At 40.2% G+C, this 23,053-nt stretch overlaps 1 protein-coding gene and 1 pseudogene across 4 annotated transcripts in view; one reads left to right on the top strand and one right to left on the bottom strand.

The window, feature by feature from the left end:
- Frmpd4 (FERM and PDZ domain containing 4) overlaps positions 1-23,053 on the bottom strand; it is a 965,131-nt gene that overhangs the window by 748,308 nt on the left and 193,770 nt on the right. The gene's annotated exons all lie outside the window — the stretch shown is intronic.
- LOC121140135 lies at positions 6,254-6,388 on the top strand (annotated as a pseudogene).

Below are 23,053 nucleotides of genomic sequence, written 5' to 3'. Positions count from 1 at the left end.
ACTTGCCACCCCACTTGACTTAGGATGCTCTGAGGATATAACTCAGGGTTTCAAAAATGTTAGACTAGCAAATAAGCTACAGACTTGGTTTCCAATATTTAAAAGTTCTGATCACACCACATTTCACCAACAAGTTCTATTCAGATTTAACTTTTACTAATCTCAATTGTGTGTACTGCTGTCTTGGCTAATTTGCAATTACCTAGATCAGCAATTCTCAACCTATAGGTCATGACCCCCTGGCAAATCTCTATCTCCAAAATAATTATTTTCTGATGCCTAACAATAGAAAAATTACAGTTATGAAGGAGTAATGAAAATAATTATGTTTTGGGATCACCACAACATGAAGAACTGTATTAAAGTGTCCCAGCATTACAAAAGTTGAGAACCACTGTTCTAGATATTGATAAAGGCAAGCATGTATGTTTCTTACTTAGATTTCCTTATCACATTCCTTGGTTGTGTTTCACTTTATGTTAGTTTTTCTATTAAAATTATTGCATTTGAAATATTAATTGTCAGTTACTTGCACAAAAACCATCTTGCCCAAGTGTGGCTTTTCTCTTTTTTTTCAATGGATTCTGATACACAGATAACTTCGAGAACTAATACAGTAAATGTATTAGTCCATTCCTTTATACTTCTTGTATCTTGTTTGAGAAATCTTTCCTTATGCAATAGTGTGATAATTATCATCCAGTTTTTGTTTGTTTGTTTTTGAGATAGGAGGCTGGCTATGTAAACTTAGGAAGACCTCAAGTTCAATATTTTCATTCTTCTGTCTCTTAAGTGCTGGGATTAGAGGTATGTGCTCCCATGCCATCCTTCTTAGTGTATATTATTTAAAACACATATTTACATTATAAAATACTGTTTGTCTCATTAAAAACTGATTTACTATTAAGTAATATCTAGTGTGTCTTCCTGCTTACGCTTCTCTAATGTGTGATATATCTGTGTATATAAACATGTTTATGAACGGGCATGTACACATTCATGAATATGCATGAATAAATAAATAAATAAATATTTTGGATTACATATTTTTAAACACAATGCAGTAAAGTTAGAAATAAGTAACAAACATCTAAATTCCCTGCGTATGTAAAATCTATGGGTTTATATTTACCCCATAGATCAAAAAACAGAATTTGTTTATAAATATTGAGAAAACAACACCATACTTCAAAATTCATGGGGCATAGCTGGGGGGGCATATATTTAGGATTCTATGCTTTTAGGATTATAAAAAGAAGAAACTTAAAACTTAAAGATTGAGGTACCTAGTTATGATCTGAAAATAAACCCAAAGAAATGAGAAAAAACTAATAGGGGGCAAAAGTAGGATTCAAATATGAGAGGGGAAAAGTTAATACGGCAAAACTTATTTGATAAGGCTATATTTTATACACTCATATATCCACATATACATATACTCTTTAATAACCCTGTTTTTCAGGAGATATTTGTCTTCTATGATTCCCAAATGTTATTACATATTCCTGATGTATTAGCGTTTGGTAGTAATAATAGCTTAGTATCTCATGTTCGCAAAACAAACAATGTTTCATTGAGGTACACTCTCCAGCCTCTTTTTGTCCCTTTACCTGTTTAAATTGCATTTAAAAAGTATCCTAGGCTTACTGAGCAATGGTGGTACACACCGTTAACCCAAGCACTCAGGAGGCAGAGGCAGATCTCCAGTTTTGAGGCCAGCCAGGTCTTCATAGTCAATTCCAGGACAGCCGTGGCTGTTCCATGTAGAAACCATGTCTCAATAAAATAAAATGAAGTAAAATAAAATCGTAAGCTTATAAGCCATCAATAATCAGGCAGGAAGTGGGCTTGGTCTAAAGTCAAATGCTTGCCAGTCTTCAAATTTGAAGTCTTTTCCAATATATAGGATATAATGTCTATATTTCTATCATTAATAAAATGGAGCACAATTACTACTTCTTAATTTTAAATGAATATTTCTGCTTCCACTGTAATTTTCTCAGCAAAGTCACAAAGAGAAGGTAAATCAGAGAGTTAATAATACATGAAATCACAATTCTCTATGTATTACTCTAATAAAATAATTAAATCATCACTGATCTAGGAGGATAGAATTTAATAATAGGATTTGTATAGTTGGGATGAGAAATGATTAAGTGACTTCATCAGAGTCTAATCTTCAGAGACTAGCATGCAAAGCCCTAGTCATTCATCAAAATCCAACTCTAAGCTGGGAAAGTAGGTCTGTGGATAAAGCCCTTGCCACACAGTATAGGATCTGAGTTCAGATCCCCAGAACCATGCATTTCTGATCCAACAGTCTATGACCTGATGGGAGGTGGAAACAAGAGAATCCTCCCAAAGTTCCCAGGCCAGCTAACATGGAATACGGTAAGGAGACTCTGTCTCAAAAAAGTGCATAGTTCTGGACTGATACCCGAGGGTATCCTCTTACCTTCTCATGGATGCCATGGTATATGCACGCCTACATTCATATACAAGAGCACACAATATACACTACACATACCTATAACATACACACTAACACATGATTTTTTTAAATCTGTATCAAATTGGCCACTTCCTGTGAACTGTCACCTGAACTCACTTTATCATTGACACATTTGCCATGATATGCTGCAAAATGGATTTTTCTCTCTCACTTGAAATTTCGACATGTGCCTTCCTCTTATATCTGGAACAATCCAAATCACTCATTTGCTTATTATTAAAACTCATCTATTTTAAAGATACAAATATAACCAATTTCTCATCATATAACTAATAAAAGACAATAACATAATGTATAAATCCTTTATATATGTATTTGAAGCCTAGAATATTTAGAATACAAGTAATATGGTAAAAGCATAAAAATTATATGATTGTGAATCTGGATTACTCATTATAAAAACATCTAACCATTATTAAACTTGTTTTTCTAATCTTGGAGAGTTTTATATAATGGAGACTGGCCTTGAACTTTCTATTTAGCTGTGGATGAACTTGAACTCCTGATCCTCTTGCCTACACCTTCCAAGGGCTGGGATTACAGATGTGAACCATTACTCTGACCACTCCTAAAGTAATTCATTTTTTTAATTTAATTTTAATTTTTTATTTATTTTTATATTTTATTTTTAAATTTAAATTTAAATTAGAAACAAGGTTTCTTCACATGTCAATTCCAGGTCCCTCTCCCTTTCCCTCCACTCCGACCATGCCCTCCCACCAATCCCCCAATATCCCCTCATATCCCCAGGAAGGGTGAGGTCCTCCATGGGGGTGTCCATAGTCTGTCATTTCATCCAGGGCAGAGCCTAGACCCTCCCCCAAGAGTCCAGGGTGAGAGTGCATCTCTCATTGTTGGATGGGAGCCCTAAAACTTTTTAAAAAATTGTATGCATTTGGTTGTTTTGTTTGGGTGCAATGTTTCTGCCTGGTACCCATAGAGGCCAGAAGAGGGCATCAGATTCCCTGAATTAGAGTCACAGGCATTGGTGAGCTCCATATGGGTGCTGGGACTCAAATCTGTATTCTCTGGAAGAACAACCAGTGCCTTTATTCACTGAGTCAACTCTCCAGTCCTGAATAATTAGTTTTAAAGGAAAGATTTATGAGCTAGGTTGGTATGTGCTTCAGTGGTAGACAACTTACTTAGCAGGTATGAGGCCCTGGGTACTCACACAAAAAGAAAAAAGAAATCCCAAGGGTGCCTTTTCCTTTAAGCCGAAACAAGGTCCAATCATTCAGAAAATTAGAGAAAAAACTAAGTCAAATAGCTAAATTATACAGAATGGAAAGCAGCAATTCGTTCTTTCCTGTTAGTTTTACAAAAGGAGCTTTTCTCAAGAAGAACAAACTATACCAATTATCATAAAATAATATCTTCCCTTTTAAAAACTGTCTAACATAATAAAAGGGAGAAAAGCATTTATTTTATTTCTCAAGAACTGTAGTAATTTTTCAAAAAAGCTACACAATAACATAGAGGGGCAGGTTTTTTGCTAAATATGAGTGTGGTAGGTGTATTCCTCCATTACTAGTCATTAGTGGCATTTCCTAGATGGGATAGGACATTTTACAACTTAGTGTTGAGAGAAAATTATTGTGTTGGATAAAATATAACCTCATAAATAGAATACATATAGCTTTGTAAAGATGGATATTAAATTTTTGCTTGTTTTTTATTAGGGTGTAGATCAAAGATAACAACTTATCAAGTCAAAAATGTGCAAGCCACTCACAGGTCAGTGTTTGGGGACACCTAGATTAGAGTAGGTCTGTGGTGACCTCAGGGTCGTAATTTGTTTAATATAAGCATATTCTGATTATGCACTACCAGATAGTAGTTCATGTGTGGTGCCTGTCCCTTGTGTGTGCCTGTGTGTGAGAGACAGAATGAAACTTTTGACAAACTCCTCTCAATCGTTCATCAGGCACATTTAAATCTGGATCACAAACAACTATGTCTGAACACCAGAAAGAGAACAAATGCAAGCAAACAACCAGAGTTTGAAAAGCTACAAGAACCTCAGGCAGAATCCTGTTTGCCCGTGACCTACTAAACTGGAGCTGCCCATCCTGGGTGCTAACTTCAGTGAGTGCTGACTTCTCTGAATGTGTCAGTGAGCACATTCCCAGAGAGGCTTAACAGAGGAGGGTGGAACCCTGTGGGAAGGTGGCAAGCACTGTGTTGTGGACTGGAGTCATGGACGGAATTAAAGAGGAAAGCACGACCATCGCAGGCTCTTACATAGAGAAACTGTTTTGGGAAAAAAGGAAAGTAGGGAGGTAGTTGAGCATCAGGGTTCATTGCTCCCTGCTCCCTGACTGACAAGGCAATGTAACCAGCTGTTTCCAGCTCCTGCTGCCTTCCCTGCCACGATGGATTGTATCCCTTCTTAAACCTTGAGCCAAAATAAACCCTTCCTCCCTTAAATTGCTTTCCTTGGGTATTTTGTCACAGCAACAAGAATAAATAATTAATACTTGCCCAAGAGGGTGGACTTGATTTGAAGTGCAGCTCGGAAAAGCCACACCCAGCAGTACAGGGAGAAGCGGTAAATTCAGTAGGAAGCATACCATGGACCCACAGCCCTCCTAGTTTGAGCTCCCAGGACCAGTGGGAAGCCATGCAGAAATTCAACAAGGGGATAGTACTGGAAATAATATCTCCTGAACCTGGAGATCACTAATTAGTTAAACTAGCCAGCGAGAAAGCCTTAAGGACACTTGTAAGTCTCCCTTCCAGAGCTGGAGGTATCTGATGCTTTTGTACAGGTGCAGAAGACTTGAACTCTAGTCCTCACACTTGCATGGCAGCCATTCTACCCACTAAGCCATCTCTACAGACCCATTCTATGTCTTAGCTATAGTGATGGTTGCACAACTGTGTACAGTCACTGACTAGCACCAGAACTACCAAACAAATGAACAGACGAGGAAAGAAACTTACAATAATAGTGCTCATTAAATAAATAAATAGTTAGTGAAGGAGGTCCTCTCATGGTGAACAAGTACATATTATACTTCTTGTATGATTTTCATATTTTTTATTTTATCCCAGGCTGGCCTCAAACTTATTATATAGCTGAGGGGGATGTCCACCCCAATTTCCACCTCTTAAGTACTGGGATTACTTGCATGAATCACCATTCCCAATTTATGTGAAGCAGGAGATCCCAACCAGGACTTCCTGAAACACTTAACAACTGAGCTACATCCTCAGCCCCTAAAGGAGAACTAGCACTCTTTATAATTAGTAAATAACCCATGGAAAATATTTTGATAGATCTCAATTTCATTCTGCTATCCACATTTAATATTAGAATGTTATCACATTTTAAAATATGGTATCATTGAAAATGAACACATTTAATCATTAATACTTCATTAGAAGTAATTTAGAGACAAAGAGATACATGTAATTACTATGTAGGCTTTCATAGATTATTATAATAGCCTTTTCCCATTTTGTTATTATTTTTTTATTTAGGTTAGAAACAATCTTGTTTCACATGTCAATTCCAGCTTCTTCTCCTTTCCCTCCTCTTCTGCCCTCCCCACCAGGTCCCCCAGCCCCCCACCCAATCTCCACTCCGATTCCCAGGGAGGGTGAGGCCCTCCGTGGTGTATCTCCAGTGACTGTCATTTCATCCATGGCAGGGCCTAGGCCCTCCCCCAAGAGTCCCGGCTGTGAGAGCCCCCCATATTGTGGCATGGGCACTCAAATTCTATTTGTATGCCAGGGATAAACTCGGCCTTTTGGCTAAGATCAAGTGTAGTGTCTGTTCTTATCAGTATAATAGCATTTTTTAGACAGGGTCTTGCTGTATGTCCTTAGCTGGCCTAGAACTCACTATTTACACCAGACTGGCTGTAAATTCCCAGAGATATGTGTGCCTCAGCCTCATGCATACTGGGATCAAAGATGTGTACCACAATGCTGAGCCCTGCTACCAACCATTTTTAAGGCATAGCTTTAAGTGGAAGTCAATAGAATGGCTCTTCAGAAATTGCTTTTTCTTTCTGTACCAGCATGAGGCTTCATGCTGAGGAGTGCTGTTGAACCATTTCTTGTGTTTAAAATTCAAGAGCAGTGCTCTTCATTCTAGAGGGAACAGAATACTTTGCCAACAAATGTTCCATCTCACCAAATATCAAGAAACTCAAGAGGCCAGACTAGATCAATAAATAAACGTCTAGCTTCTGGCCCAAGCTCCAATGATTTAGTTCCATTTATAAAGCGTTAACCTTGAAATACAGCCTGAGATCAAGTTGAACACACTTTATTATGGTGCAAAGTGGAGGTACACAGGAAATCTCATCTGACCAGGGTTAGCACTTTATGACAGAAGGATTCCTCGAGTTTCAGACAACCAGTGATTTTAGCTTAACTTTATCACTTAAACTGGCCTTTCTGAAAATCCCTTTATTCATCTTTAAGTCAAGGCTCAAAGAACAAACTCTGTGGGGTTGTAGGAGTAACAAATCATATTATACATGAAAGAGGTCTGGAAACCATAAAGCACTTACAAATGTCAGGCAAAAGTGGGGAAGAGCCGTCCCAAACACAATCGTGCTGGGATTACCTACATGGAGGACTATTCTGCTTGGATCTGAGTGCAAATAAAAATTCATTTATTAAAGAAGACACACACTGGGTGTCAGAAAATGGAGCGAGTGGGTTGTATGAATGAAGAGAACAGAATTTTAATTACTCCAAGAGCCAGATAGAGAGGTCCTTCCTATGCAGACTTCACAGAACAAAGTGTCATTTGAAGAGACTAGCTGCCAAATCTTGGTATCAGGCCACTACATCCTTCCCCAGTGGGGTTAGAGATGCTTGCACACAGACATTTGTTGCTCTGATTAGTCCCCTATAAGCATACACATAAGCATGCATAGCATTATGCAGGCAAACAAAACAGTCCGTTTACCTAAGTGTTACACCCATCACATAAGGCCTTGTTGCAGCTCTTGGTGAGTTCACCGAGGCAAATTCATTAATGATGAGATGACAGAGAGTGTGCTTTCCTAGTGAAAGAGCCAACTGCACTGGAGTCAAATAATCTGCTATGAGATTCTCAAGAGCTGAAATAAGTTATGGAAAACCCAGAGACTTCCCCTGGAAGCTTCCTATAAACAAGAGTTGTGCAGCAGATGGAAATCCTTACAGCTGTATGGACTCCCAGCAGAAGAAAGCTGCAGGAAGCAAAAGCAAGATGGATTGGGGCTTAGAAGGATGGACCAGCAGGAAGAATGCTGCCCCAACTGACAGGGCAGGTGATAATGGCAAAGGATTAGCAACCGGAGTCTGAGAAGAGGCAATCCAGTGACCATCTGCGTGCTCTCTTGGCTGCTGTTCAACTTCCTCTCCATCCTGACAGCCACAGTCCTCTATCAAAGATTGCATTCCTTTGCATCAGATCTGTCACCCAGTCAGACCAATTCTTTGTCCACCTGCACCACAATCTTCTTAATGTTTTGGCAGTCATTGCTCAGGATGGTGACATGGTGGTTCATTTCTTTCCTTCTCTCCCACGCACTCTCCAAAGTCCTCTTGGATGAAGTCTGTAGTCTCCTCATTTTATAAAGAGTATGGCTGGACAATCAGAGCTCTCACCCTCTCTTCCCATAAAGCTTTTTGAGCAAGTCTTCATCCTGACCCTTGAGTTAAAATACCATCTGTGTATCTGGTGCCCCAGGAGCCACCATTCCCCTTGTTACTACCACTTTCAACTTATTTAATCTCAGCAGTACTGCAATGTTGAACCCAGGATCATAGACATGCTAGTAAAGCACTTGATCTGGGAGTGACATCCTCAGCTCTAGTTCATTTACATGCTTCCCAAATGGATGGGATTATTTGACATAGCCAGCCCTAATGGGATCTTACCTTCCTTTTGATTAATTACATTTGGTTGGGTTGGATTTCTTTACTCTTCCTCTTTTGATTCTTTTGGCTCTTATTCTTTAGGGGCCCAACTCCCAAGTAAATCACACAATGAAGTTTTATTCTTTCTTATCAATGTCTGGACTCAGCTTGGCTTGTTTCTCACCAGCTTTCTTAAGTTAGCCCATCTATCTCTTGCCTCTGGGCTTTTATCTTTCTCTATTCTATATATCTTTCTTTACTTCTTACTCCATGGTTTGCTGTGTAGCTGGGTGGCTAAGTCATGATGTCCTCCTCTCCTCTATTTTTCTCATTCCTCAATCTTTTCTTCACAGATTTCTCCACTTATTTATTCTCTCTGCCTGTCAGCCCTGCGTATCCTTTCTCCTGCCTTGCTATTTATCATTCAGCTCTTTATTGGACCAATCAGGGATTTTTGACTGGCAAAGTGACAGAACTTCACAGAGTTAAACAAATGTAGCACAAAAGAATACAGCACATCTTTTCATCATTAAACAAATGTTCCACCACATAAACAAATGTAGCACATCTTAAAATAATATTCTATGATAACTCTCCTTTTAAAAAGTATTTATTTTTATGTGTGAGAGTGTTTTGCCTGGGTGCATATATGTGCTCTCTGGCCTGGTTCCCATGGGGGCTGGAAGATGTCTCCAGGTCTTATTGAACTGGAGTCATGGACTGCTATAAGCTGCCACATTGATACTGGGAATTGATCCTGTGTTCTCTGTTAGAACAGCAAGTGCTCTTAAACACTGAGTCATCTCTCCAGCACAAGGTTGCTGTCTTTTTTACTCTAGTAATACCTCTTTCCAATTTCCACAACAGTATTTCAAACTTGTCTTAAATTCCTCAAAATGCTTACATTAACTCCACATTTCTAGGCAAGCTTGTCTTTAGCTTTTTAGAAGAGAAAATCCCATGCACTTGTCTACTTACTATTAAGGAAGTTGTAAACTCCCTATCAGCATCCATCATGCTTTTAATGACACCACATGGTCTTGGGTCCAAAGCTAGTTTCTTTCATGTGGGATTTTGGGTGCTTCCTCTTTAGCCTGCATTTCCAAACTTTCCATTCTCAGTTGGTGCCAACTTTCAGCATTAAAACATGTTCTATTTCTCAATACTTGTTGAAATATTTCAGGAGGTTATGATGGTACAGACCTATTATGCTAACACTTGAGAGGCTACCATAACAAATGAGTGTGAGTTTGAGGCTAGCCTGAGCCTCATACTGAAACTCTAGCTCCAAAAGGGAAATAAAACAAAACTTATCTCTTGTACTGTGAATGCTGAACCAGTGTATTTTCTGTTATTAAAACCAAATTCAGCCAGACATGGTGTTACATGCCTTCAATACTAGCATTTGGGAGGGCACTGTGAGTTCAAGGCCAGCCTGGTCTACGTAGTGAATTCCAGGACAACAAGAATAGTTGAATAGGCCCAATCCCGGCGGGAGCATCAGGTAAACAGGCCAGCTTCCCGGCCTGTGTTCCAGAGCCTGCAGATCGCCTGGGAACTGCACAGAGCTCCCAATCCCGGCAGGAGCCAAGCACCCCAGACTCCAGATCTTCTCTCCCACCAACGATTCCAGGAAAGGAGAGGAGGCTGGGAGCACAGGGAAGTAGCTGTCCCTCTGGCATCATCAGGTAAACAGGCCGGCTTCCCGGCCTGTGTTCCAGAGCCTGCAGATCGCCTGGGAACTGCACAGAGCTCCCAATCCCGGTGGGAGCATCAGGTAAACAGGCCAGCTTCCCGGCCTGTGTTCCAGAGCCTGCAGATCGCCTGGGAACTGCACAGAGCTCCCAATCCCGGTGGGAGCATCAGGTAAACAGGCCAGCTTCCCGGCCTGTGTTCCAGAGCCTGCAGATCGCCTGGGAACTGCACAGAGCTCCCAATCCCGGTGGGAGCATCAGGTAAACAGGCCAGCTTCCCGGCCTGTGTTGCAGAGCCTGCAGATCGCCTGGGAACTGCACAGAGCTCCCAATCCCGGCGGGAACCAAGCACCCCAGACTCCAGATCTTCTCTCCCACCAACGATTCCAGGAAACGAGAGGAGGCTGGGAGTACAGGGAAGTAGCTGTCCCTCTGGCAGCATCAGGTAAACAGGCCGGCTTCCCGGCCTGTGTTCCAGAGCCTGCAGATCGCCTGGGAACTGCACAGAGCTCCCAATCCCGGCAGGAGCCAAGCACCCCAGACTCCAGATCTTCTCTCCCACCAACGATTCCAGGAAACGAGAGGAGGCTGGGAGCACAGGGAAGTAGCTGTCCCTCTGGCATCATCAGGTAAACAGGCCGGCTTCCCGGCCTGTGTTCCAGAGCCTGCAGATCGCCTGGGAACTGCACAGAGCTCCCAATCCCGGTGGGAGCATCAGGTAAACAGGCCGGCTTCCCGGCCTGTGTTCCAGAGCCTGCAGATCGCCTGGGAACTGCACAGAGCTCCCAATCCCGGTGGGAGCATCAGGTAAACAGGCCAGCTTCCCGGCCTGTGTTCCAGAGCCTGCAGATCGCCTGGGAACTGCACAGAGCTCCCAATCCCGGTGGGAGCATCAGGTAAACAGGCCAGCTTCCCGGCCTGTGTTGCAGAGCCTGCAGATCGCCTGGGAACTGCACAGAGCTCCCAATCCCGGCGGGAACCAAGCACCCCAGACTCCAGATCTTCTCTCCCACCAACGATTCCAGGAAACGAGAGGAGGCTGGGAGTACAGGGAAGTAGCTGTCCCTCTGGCAGCATCAGGTAAACAGGCCGGCTTCCCGGCCTGTGTTCCAGAGCCTGCAGATCGCCTGGGAACTGCACAGAGCTCCCAATCCCGGCGGGAGCCAAGCACCCCAGACTCCAGATCTTCTCTCCCACCAAAGAGACCAGGAAACTACAGGAGCCAGGGAGACCAGGGGAGTAGCTGTTCCGGATGAGGTACAACAGGACCCAGCATAGGGTCCAGGGGACCAGGTAGGAGGCTAAGCGACCCAGATTCCTGTTCTTCTTCTCTACCCACGGACCAGCATTTGGACAAGGTATAGAAGAACCACCAGATTACTGGACTTACTAGCACCCACCAAAAGGGAACTCTGGTCCCCAGACCAGGAAGGGGCTCTTTCTGCACCCACTAGAAGAAGAGATGGGAAAGAGACAATATAAAAACACAGTCAGCAACAGAAAAACAAATATGACACCGCCAGATTCTAGAGACTCCACACCAGCAAGACCCCAATATTCCAACGCGAAGGAAGCAGAAGAGAACGACCTTAAAAGCACTTTCATGAAAATGATAGAGGCCCTAAAAGAGGATATTGGAAAATCCCTCAAAGAAATGGAAGAAAAAACAAACCAAAAAATGCAAGAATTGGAAGAAAAAAACAAACCAAAAAAGGCATGAAATGGAAGAAGAAATGAAGCAAAAAATGCAAGAATTAGAAGAAGAAACATACCAAAAAAGGCAGGAAATGGAAGAAGAAACAAAGCAAAAAATGCAAGAAATGGTAGAAAAAACAAAGCAAAAAATGAAAAAAATGGAGGAAGAAACAAACCAAAAAAGGCAGGAAATGGAAGAAGAAACAAAGCACAAAATCCAAGAAATGGAACAAAAAGCAAACCAAAAAATGCAAGAAATGGAAGAAAGAACAAACCAAAAAATTCATAAAAGGCAACAAACGGACAAACAGATAAACAGAAAATTGCAAGAAGCAATGCAAACACTGCAAGGGTTGAAAACTGAAATAGAGACACTAAAAGAAAACACAATCTGAAGAAAGGCAGAAAATAGAAAAGCTGGACAGTCAGGCACTACCAATACAAGCATTACCAACAGAATAGAAGAGATGGAAGAGAGAATCTCAAGTGTTGAAGATACATTAGGAGAAATGGATTTATCAACCAAAGAAAACCTTAAATCCAACAAATCCTTAACACAAAACATCCAGGAATTATGGGACACCATGAAAAGACCAAACCTAAGAATAATAGGTATAGAAGAAGGAGAAGAAATCCACCTCAAAGGGGCAGAAGGCATATTCAACAAAATCATAGAAGAAAACTTTCCCAACCTTAAGAAAGACATGCCAATGAAGGTACAAGAAGCCTACAGAACACCAAATAGAGTGGACCACAAAAAAAATCCCTCGCCACATAATAATCAAGACGCCAAACATACAGAATAAAGAAAGAATATTAAGAGCAGCTAAGGAAAAAGGTCAAGTAACATATAAAGGCAGACCTATCAGAATTACACCTGATTTCTCCATGGAAACTCTGAAAGCCAGAAGGTCCTGGATAGATATTCTACCTACACTAAGAGACCATGGATGCCAGCCCAGACTACTATACCCGGCAAAGCTCTCAATCACTATAGACGGAGAAAACAAGATATTCCATGACAAAACTAGATTCAACCAATATGTGTCCACTAACCCAGCCCTACAGAAAATTTTGGAAGGAAAACTCCAACCCAAGGAAGCTAACTACAACCAGAAAAACATAAGCATTAGAGAATCCCTCTCTACCAACAGCCAAAAGAACAAAGGGGTGAAATTCCACCCATAATTCCACCAACAACAACCATCGCAAATCGAAGAAGGATGAGCAATCAATGGTCATTAATATCCCTCAATATTAACGGCCTTAACTCACCCATAAAAAGACACAGACTAGCAGGATGGATTCGAAGACAGAACCCTTCCTTCTGCTGCATACAAGAAACACACCTCACCCTCAAAGACAGACATTACTTGAGAGTTAAAGGTTGGGAAAAAATTTTTCAATCAAATGGACCCAAGAAACAAGCAGGGGTAGCAATCCTAATATCTAACAAACTAGACTTTAAAATAAAATCAATCAAAAGAGATGAAGGAGGTCTTTACATACTCATCACAGGTGAAACCCACCAAGATGAAGTGTCTATCCTGAACATCTATGCCCCCAATACAAAGGCATCCACATTCGTTAAAGAAACATTATTAGAACTTAAATCTCATCTGAAGCCCCACACAGTTATAGTGGGAGATTTCAACACACCACTCTCACCACTAGACAAGAATACCAGACAGAAACTCAATAAAGAAGCAAAGGGTCTAATAGAAGTAATGACCCAACTGGGATTAACAGATATCTATAGAACATTTCATCCACATAAAAAAGAATATACCTTCTTCTCACCACCACATGGAACCTTCTCAAAAATCGACCACATACTTGGCAACATATCAAACCTCAGCAGCTACAAAAAAATTGGAATAACTCCATGCATCTTATCAGACCACCATGCCTTAAAATTAGAATTCAACAACAACACAAATTGCAGAAAACCTACAAACTCATGGAAATTGAATAATGCTCAACTGCACCATCCCTGGGTCAAAGAGGAAATAAAAAAAGAAATTAAAGACTTCCTCGAATTCAATGAGAATGAAGACACAACATACCCAAACCTATGGGACACTTTGAAAGCAGTGCTACGGGGGAAGTTCATAGCACTAAGTGCTCACATGAAGAAACAGGAAAACAGTTATACCAGAGAATTAACATCACAGCTAAAAGCTCTAGAACACAAAGAAGCAAACTCCCCCAGGAGGAGTAGACACCAGGAAATAATCAAATTGAGGGCTGAAATCAACAAAGTAGAAACCAGTAAAACAATACAAAGAATCAATGCAACGAAGAGTTGGTTCTTTGAGAAAATCAACAAGATAGACAAACCTTTGTCCAACCTTACCAAACAGCAGAGAGTGAACACGCAAATTAACAAAATCAGAAATGAAAAGGGGGACATAACAACAGACTCTGAGGAAATCCAGAGAATCATTAGGTCATACTTTGAAAACCTGTACTCCACAAAATTCGAAAATTTAAAGGAAATGGATGACTTCCTGGACAGCTATCATTTGCCAAAACTAAATCAAGAACAGATAAGCAATTTAAATAGACCTATAACCCCTATGGAAATAGAAGCTGTCATCAAAAGTCTCCCAACCAAAAAAAGTCCAGGTCCAGATGGCCTCAGTGCAGAATTCTACCACAAATTCAAAGAACAGCTTATACCAATTCTTCTCAAAGTGTTCCACACAATAGAAGCAGAAGGGTCTTTGCCAAACTCTTTCTATGAGGCTTCAATAACCTTGATCCCCAAGCCACACAAAGATACAACCAAGAAAGAGAACTTCAGACCAATATCCCTCATGAACATTGATGCAAAAATACTCAATAAGATACTGGCAAATCGGATCCAAGAACAAATCAAAACAATCATTCACCACGATCAAGTAGGTTTCATCCCAGGGATGCAGGGATGGTTCAACATACGAAAATCCATCAACGTAATCCACCATATAAACAAGCTGAAAAACAAAAATCACATGATCATCTCACTAGATGCTGAAAAAGCCTTTGACAAAATCCAACACCCCTTCATGATAAAGGTCTTGGAGAGATCTGGGATAACAGGGACATACTTAAACATAATAAAAGCCATATACAGTAAACCAACAGCCAACATCAAACTAAATGGACAGAAACTCAACGCAATTCCTCTAAAATCAGGAACAAAACAAGGCTGTCCACTCTCTCCATACCTTTTCAACATGGTACTTGAAGTTCTAGCTATTGGCATACGACAACAAAGGGGGATCAAGGGGATACAAATTGGGAAGGAAGAAGTCAAACTTTCACTGTTTGCAGACGATATGATAGTTTACATCAATGACCCAAAGAACTCTACCAGGGAACTCTTACAGCTGATTAACACCTTCAGCAAAGTGGCAGGTTACAAGATCAACTCAAGAAAGTAAGTAGCCCTACTATATACAGATGATAAAAGGGCTGAAAGAGAAATCAGAGAAACATCACCCTTTACAATTGCCACAAACAACATAAAATACCTTGGGGTAACGCTAACCAAACAAGTGAAAGACCTGTATCGTAAGAACTTTGAATCTTTAAAGAAAGAAATTAAAGAAGCCCTCAGAAAATGGAAAGATCTCCCATGCTCTTGGATAGGTAGGATCAATGTAGCAAAAATGGCAATCCTGCCAAAAGCAATCTACAGATTCAATGCTATCCCCATTAAAATCCCAGCACAATTCTTCACAGACCTTGAAAGAACAATAATCAATTTTGTATGGAAAAACAAAAGACCCAGGATAGCCAAAACAACCCTGTTCAACAAGGCAACGTCCGGAGGCATCACTATCCCTGACATCAAGCTCTATTATAGAGCTATAGTCCTGAAAACAGCTTGGTATTGGCACAAAAATAGACAGGCAGACCAATGGAATCGAATTGAAAATCCGGGTATTAACCCACACACGTACGAACATCTGATCTTTGACAAAGAAGCTAAAAATATACAATGGAATAAAGAAAGCATCTTCAACAAATGGTGCTGGCATAATTGGAGACTGGCATGTAGAAGAATGCGGATCGATCCATGTTTATCGCCATGCACAAAACTTAAGTCCAAATGGATCAAAGACCTCAACATAAATCCAGCCACACTGAACCTCTTAGAAGAGAAAGTGGGTGGTACCCTTGAACGAATTGGTACAGGAGACAGCTTCCTGAACATAACACCAGTAGCACAGACAGTGAGATCAACAATTAATAAATGGGACCTACTGAAACTGAGAAGCTTCTGTAAGGCAAAGGACACAGTCAGCAAGACAAAAAGGCAGCCCACAGAATGGGAAAAAATATTCACTAATCCCACATCTGACAGAGGGTTGATCTCCAAAATTTACAAAGAACACAAGAAGCAAGTCTCCAAAACAGCAAAGGACCCAATTAAGAAGTGGGCCGCAGAACTAAATAGAGAGTTTTCAATAGAGGAGTCTAAAATGGCTGACAGGCACTTGAGAAAGTGCTCAACATCCTTAGCCATCCGGGAAATGCAAATCAAAACAACTCTGAGATACCATCTCACTCCTGTCAGAATGGCTAAAATCAAAAACACCAATGACAATTTATGCTGGAGAGGATGTGGTGAAAGGGGGACACTCCTCCATTGCTGGTGGGAGTGCCAACTGGTTCAGCCACTTTGGAAAGCAGTATGGAGATTCCTCAGAAAAATGGGAATAAACCTACCCCAAGACCCAGCAACTGCACTCTTAGGCATATATCCAAAAGATGCCCATTCATATAACAAAGATGTCTGTTCCACTATGTTCATAGCAGCTTTATTTGTAATAGCCAGAACTTGGAAGCAACCTAGATGTCCCTCACCCGAAGAGTGGATAGAGAAAATGTGGTACATCTACACAATGGAGTACTATTCAGCAGAAAAAAACAATGGAATCCTGAGATTCGCAGGCAAATGGATGACACTAGAAGAAACCATCCTGAGTGAGGTAACCCAGTCACAAAAAGAGAAACATGGCATGTACTCTCTCATATATGGATTTTAGACATAGATCTCGGGAGTGCCAGCCTACAATCCTATGGCCAGAGAGTCTGGGAAACAGAAACTTCATTTACTGGCTGGTTAAGTACTGAGCTGAACTCAAGAAAGCCAGTATCAGAGAGGGAGGACTGATGATCAAAGGGATTAAGACTGGGCTGGTTGAACCCCCAGAAACAGCTGACCAGACAAAGGTTAACTCTTGAATCCCAGGCATCAGCCTGGGAATCCAGCATGGGACTGATCAAGACCCCCTGAATCTGGGTGTCAGTGAGGAGGCCTAGGTAATCTATTGAGCCTTGGACAGCAGATCAGTACCCATCCCAAGTATACACACGGTCTCTGGACTCCCATAGAACAATGTGAGGTGCACTCTCACCCTGAACTCTTGGGGAAGGGTCTAGGCCCTGCCCTATATGAAATGACAGACTATGGACACCCCCATGGAGGGCCTCACCCTCCCTGGGGGAATGAGGGGATAACGGGGGGGGGATGGGGGAGGGCACGGGAGGAGGGGAGGGAAAGGGAGAGGGACCTCGTACTGACTTGTGAAGCAACCTTGTTTCTTACCTAAATTTAAAATGGAAAATAAAAAAATATTAATAAAAAAAATAGGACAGCAAAAAAGCATGAGAAATGAATGAAAGTTGTATGGAAGCTCACCATTCAGAACAAATGACTTACTACATTTAAAAATTTCATACTCGGAGTTAGGGGAGGAAAAATGTGATTAGAATATATTGCATGAAAAGTTTTTCAATTAAAATAAAAATTGTTAGATGCTGTAAAAAAAAAGAATAGTTGAATAGTAAGACACTGTCTTAAAAGAAAAGGGAAAAAGTAGGTTTGGCTGGCTAACTTTCTTTTTTATTCTTTTTATTTAAATTAGAAACAAGCTTGCTTCACATGTCAATCCCAGCTCCCTCTCCCTCCCCTTCTCCCATGCCTACCACCAGTCCCTCCAGCCACCCACTCAATTTCGACTCCATTCCCCAGGGAGGGTGAAAACCTCCAAAGGGATCAGCATAGTCTGTCATTTCCTTCAGGGCAGGGCCTAGGCCCTCCCCCAAGAGTCCAGGTTGAGACAGCATCCCTTTGGGATAGGTATCCAAAGTCCATTTGTATGCCAGGGATAAAAACTAATCTATTACCCAAGTGGGCTGGCTAACTTTCTAATGAAGGCTATTTCTTAAGCTCATGGCTTGGCAGACTGAAGGGTGAGGCACCGGCATCAGCTCAGCTCTGGTAAGTACCTCAGGCTGAATGGAAGAAGCACCAGAGAAGGACCATATAACAAATCAGGAAGAAAGGGAAGTACCTGGTGTCCTAGTTCCTTGAGCAGGCACCCAGGTGAACTAAGTGATTCATACAGGCTCCTGCATCTCATGGTTCTGTTATCCACTATTGCCATTCTAAGGATCAATCTCTGGAGAAAAAGTCACATGCAAACCCTAGAAGATAAGTAGTCCTCTGTATTTTTTGTTTCTGTTGTTTTCTCCTTTAAGGTCATTTGGGTCACTGAAACTATTGTCTCTGTTAACATGAATGAAAAACTTAATACTAAGTTATTGAATGTATATTCATAAGGACTTCTACCTTCAAAATATACTCATGGAAGTGCATTATACCATATTCTAGTACATTTGCATAAACACCTTCATTCTCTTTGGAAGTTCCACTTTTATACCCATCTTTGAGAAGCTGGAGCATTTCTCTCAGTTAGATCTTTTTACAATTGTAGTATCTATGACTTTAGTTGCTCTAAGTTGTCAACCCATAAGTGTATCATTTAAAGTAATTAATCGTGTTTCAGATTCTTCCCGCATACTGGGTTATGCCAGTATTATCCCTGCATATTCATATCAAACTAAGAATATTTATTTTATTCCCATCACACTTTTCTTGTCTTAATGAATGACATCAAAACGAAACTCAGAATTAACTTCAGAATTCTACTATGAATTTATTAAACACTTCCAATACAATATCAAATTTCTCCATGTTTCAATCTCTAATTTTAACTGACTATATCTGTTTGTTATCACTCTTGAATGCTCTCATACCAAAATTCTAGTCCAAAATATAGGTATCCCTTGTCCTAAGGAAGATATCTATCTCTTAAGAAGTTCCTTTAAAAAAAAAGTTCCTGAGCCCAGGTTGGCACAGCACTGAGTACATAGTTATCTTTCCCATAACCATATAACAATAGCCTATTGTTCTTAAGAGTTCAAATTGCAACCCAGCTTAGACACGGACAAGGTCCTTGGCTATATGTGAAGACACATACCTTCTTCTTTCACCATCCTCTCCTTATCTCCTTGCACATCTCACTATGTTCTTGCTATTCACACCTGCTTCCTTCCCAAAAGGTGTTATGCCTTTGCTCAGCCCTCAAATCTTATCTTTTCCTACTGTCTGGGTAACAGTCTCTGCCTGTGTACTTCACCCTTAACAAGTGTTGTGCTTTGAAGGAGAAATGCCCTCTTATAGGTCCATGTGTTTAAATGCTTTGTCCCAGCTGGTGGCAGAGGTCATAGAACCTTTAAGATGTGTGTCCTTGCTGGAGGAAGTACATCCCTAGGGGGCAGGTTTTGAGGGTTTATACTCCCACCCCTCTTCCTACTACTATCTGACTCTGATTCCCATATGTGCTTAAGATGTTATCTTTTAGCTTCCTGCTATTTGTTGCCATGCCTCCCTGCCAGATAGACACTTCTTCCTCTGTAATTCTAAGCCAAAATAACATCTTTTCTTCCATAAAGTGCTTTGGGGTCAGTGAATTTTATGCTGCAAGAGAAAAGTACTAATAGGACTAGTAACTCTAACCTCAGTTTGGCTACTGTGTTCTCCATGATAATACTCCTGAACTGCTAGGACACAGTCACTTTGAGGACTTTTCACCTGGGGAGCACATATACGTACATACATACATATATACATGCATACATTCATTCATACATACATATGATCACAGGTGAAAGCCTCAATGTGGATAGAAAGACTATGTCAAGGTTTTTTCTCAATAGACTTCAGAGAAATCACTGCTATGTTTGACACCCCAAACATAAATGTAAAGCAAAAGCACATGAATGTTTACTATTTAGAAGGACCATCCCATAGCATATATATAAGGAATCTATGTCACTTATATTAAGAATGATTGAAACCTTCTTTTGACTGCCTATAAGAAAGTCATCAGAACAGTTAATGTAAAAAAATCATAACCAAAAGAAACAAATATTTGAAACTTTGAGCTATTGTGTTCAAATGCTCAAAAATGATGACAGAGATTACAAGTGGTACCCCAAATCTCCTGTCCACTTCAAGCAAAAGAGGGAAAAGCTCTTTTATTATGAATGTTTCTGAACATGTACTAAAACTTTCCAGCTAGGCATATACTCTTCCACCAGTGAGGAAATAATGGTGAACTATCTCACAAGGCCATGTATATTTTAATTACGACACTTAATGCTGTCTTTTAAGCAAAGGAAAAGGAAAAGACTATGCTGCGACATTGTGGCTCCCTCTGGAAGGAATGAATCATACATTATACATGGGTTCAACCTCATCCAGTCACAGAACTGAAATGTCTAGAGCAGGGTTTCACAACCTTGGCATTATGCTATTTGGGGCCAGATGATTCTTTGTCAGGGAGGGTGTTGTGTTCATTATAGGATACATTACAGTTCACTGGGCCCTGTTTGTCAGATACCCATAGCACTTCCTCTCCTTCCCCAAGTTGTGATAATGGAAAATTCCCATAAAACACTTCTAAATGCACCTTACGGAGTAATTTCACTCCTGGCTATAAACCAGTGACCTCTCAAGTGATTAAAAAAAACAAACAAAGCTTCTCAGTTCTTATCCTCACAGCATTCCATTACTCAGACTATTTCCATTTTCCACGGAAAAAAAAGAAAAGAAAAAAGCATAACCAAAGACATCATCTCCTTCAACACTCTGAGAATTAGCATTCCTCTAACTCTCCAAATTTCCTTTCCACCTTCCTCAAACCTCTGAAAGATTTAATTTTATGAAAAATTTTTTAGTACTGAAAATTGACCCTATGTCTGTGTACATGCTAAGCAGGTATTACATCACCTAACTATACCCCCAGAACTTTTTTTTCATTTTCGTTTGAACCAGGATGTCACTAAGTTGCCCAAGACAGACTTGCACTTGATGTCCTCTTGCTTCAGCCTCCCAAGTAGCAGGGATTATAGATATGCACCACAAGACCAGCCTTCTAAAAATCAATCATTTGTTCTCAGCAACACTCATTATACACCACCAGTGGTACATATCTATTCTCTACATTATCTATAAACACCAGGCATGGTGGCATATGCCTTTGATCCTAGCATTTGTGAGGCAAAAACTGGCAGATCCCTGTGAGTTCCCAGCGAGCTTAGTCAACATAGTGAGGTCACAGCCAGTCAGGGCTACATAGTGAAACCTTGTTTGTATTGTTACTCTGCTATGTCCTCACATCAGTTACAATAAACAATGGAACTTTTACCTCTTACTTTCTCCTCCTAGAGAAACAGAACTGAATATTAATCCAGCTCATCAAAGACTAGCATTTCTTATGTGCATTCCTTATATGTCAGGCACTGCAGTAGGTATTTCACAAACATTAGTAGTTGTACCCAAATCTATCCATACAAGTATTATTGACATATGTGAGAGCACCTTTAGAAAGATATCTGTAGTTAGACTGCAGGTGATAGGAGACACACTGTAGAAGAAGGGAATGCCTTTTATCAAAACAAAGCTCTTATTCCTTGAGCTTGTACTTTATTTCAACTAACATCCGTTCTTCCTTATCTGTAGTAAGCTAATGGCTATCTCTAACTTGCTTTTTGGTTTCACTTTTTTCCTTCCTACGGAGGCTAATGGAAATTTCCTTCTCTAAAAATGTTCATACACATTTGTCTTAGAATGGCACAGGTTCTTCTTATAACAAAGGAATTATTTGATGTTTGTAATTCATTGCCATCCCCAGATTTTTATAAAGGCTATATATTCTGTTTTGTCTATTTGTTGTAACAACTGATACTGAACTTCCAGAAATTTCAGTTTACATGAAATAAAGTCTTCTTTGACATTTTCCCCCAGTGTGGATATTTGAACCTGTGGCCTCATGTAACAAACACTCTACCACTGAGTTATGATTCCAGTTCTCAAGACCCTCTTTGAATAGTTCATGAAGAAACATTTCAACTTGATTGCCAATATCAAGAGATCCTGCAACAATTAAATAAGAGCCCCTCCCCCCAAGTATCCATAAGTCTATCTAAGGAAAGCGTGACATGCAAGTTCACTCCACTATCTTGTCTATGAAAAAATAGGCTTTCTTATCTTTATTTTAAGGGTGTTGTACTGTTGAACTGGAAGGGCAATATAAGAGAAGCTGCCATGAATATACTCTTTTTTATGAATCTTCAGTCACTGAAATGATTTAAAAGGCAGAGAATTTTTCTATCAAGATTCCAATGAGTTGTATGGAGTCTGAAAGGTTTCTTACAATTCTATAAGTAAGACTGGTTTGTGTCTTTAACATGACAGATTAAACAGAAAGATAGATTTGCATGCTGGGAGTCAGATAGATATCTGTTACAGTTCTCATTTGTCAGATGATAAATGTGAGGATCAGAGAGGTTATGACCAGAATGATCATAGAGGATATGGTAAGCTGAAACCTAAGGTCTGCACAGTTTCTAGACCCCAATTACATGCCTTCATTGACATGATCTGTAAATATGATGGGAGAAGAGGCAAATATTAAGTGATTTTGTGAATCAAATTCATGAAAAGGAGATATCCTGCGTAAAACTGATGCTAAAAAATTAACATTTTAAATGGGGATGGAACACCAAAAGTAAACAACAAAAACCAAAACACAGACATATGTTTTGTAGAAATTAACTTAAAATATATCACAGATCTACATATTAAAACATAAAACTGTTAAACTCCTCAATGACAGCAGGAGAAAAATTGAGAGGATTTGAGGTTTGACCCAATCTGTGAAATAATTGATGGGGTGGACTTCATTAAAACTAAAGATAACTCTTGTGTTACAGAACATTGTCAAAAATAGGAAGGCGAGCCACTAATTGGCAGAAAATTTTTACAAATGATTTATTTGATTTTTTTAAAAAAAGTTATACAGAATACATAAGGAACTCCCAAAATCCAAAAATAGGAAAACAAATCAAACCCACTTTTAAAAATGGACCAAACATCTTA

This window comes from Mesocricetus auratus, unplaced genomic scaffold (assembly GCF_017639785.1).
Source record: "Mesocricetus auratus isolate SY011 unplaced genomic scaffold, BCM_Maur_2.0 Super-Scaffold_100003, whole genome shotgun sequence".
Lineage (NCBI taxonomy): Eukaryota > Metazoa > Chordata > Mammalia > Rodentia > Cricetidae > Mesocricetus > Mesocricetus auratus.
The sequence above is the reverse complement of the archived record's forward strand: the minus strand, read 5'-3'. Positions and strand labels throughout refer to the sequence as shown.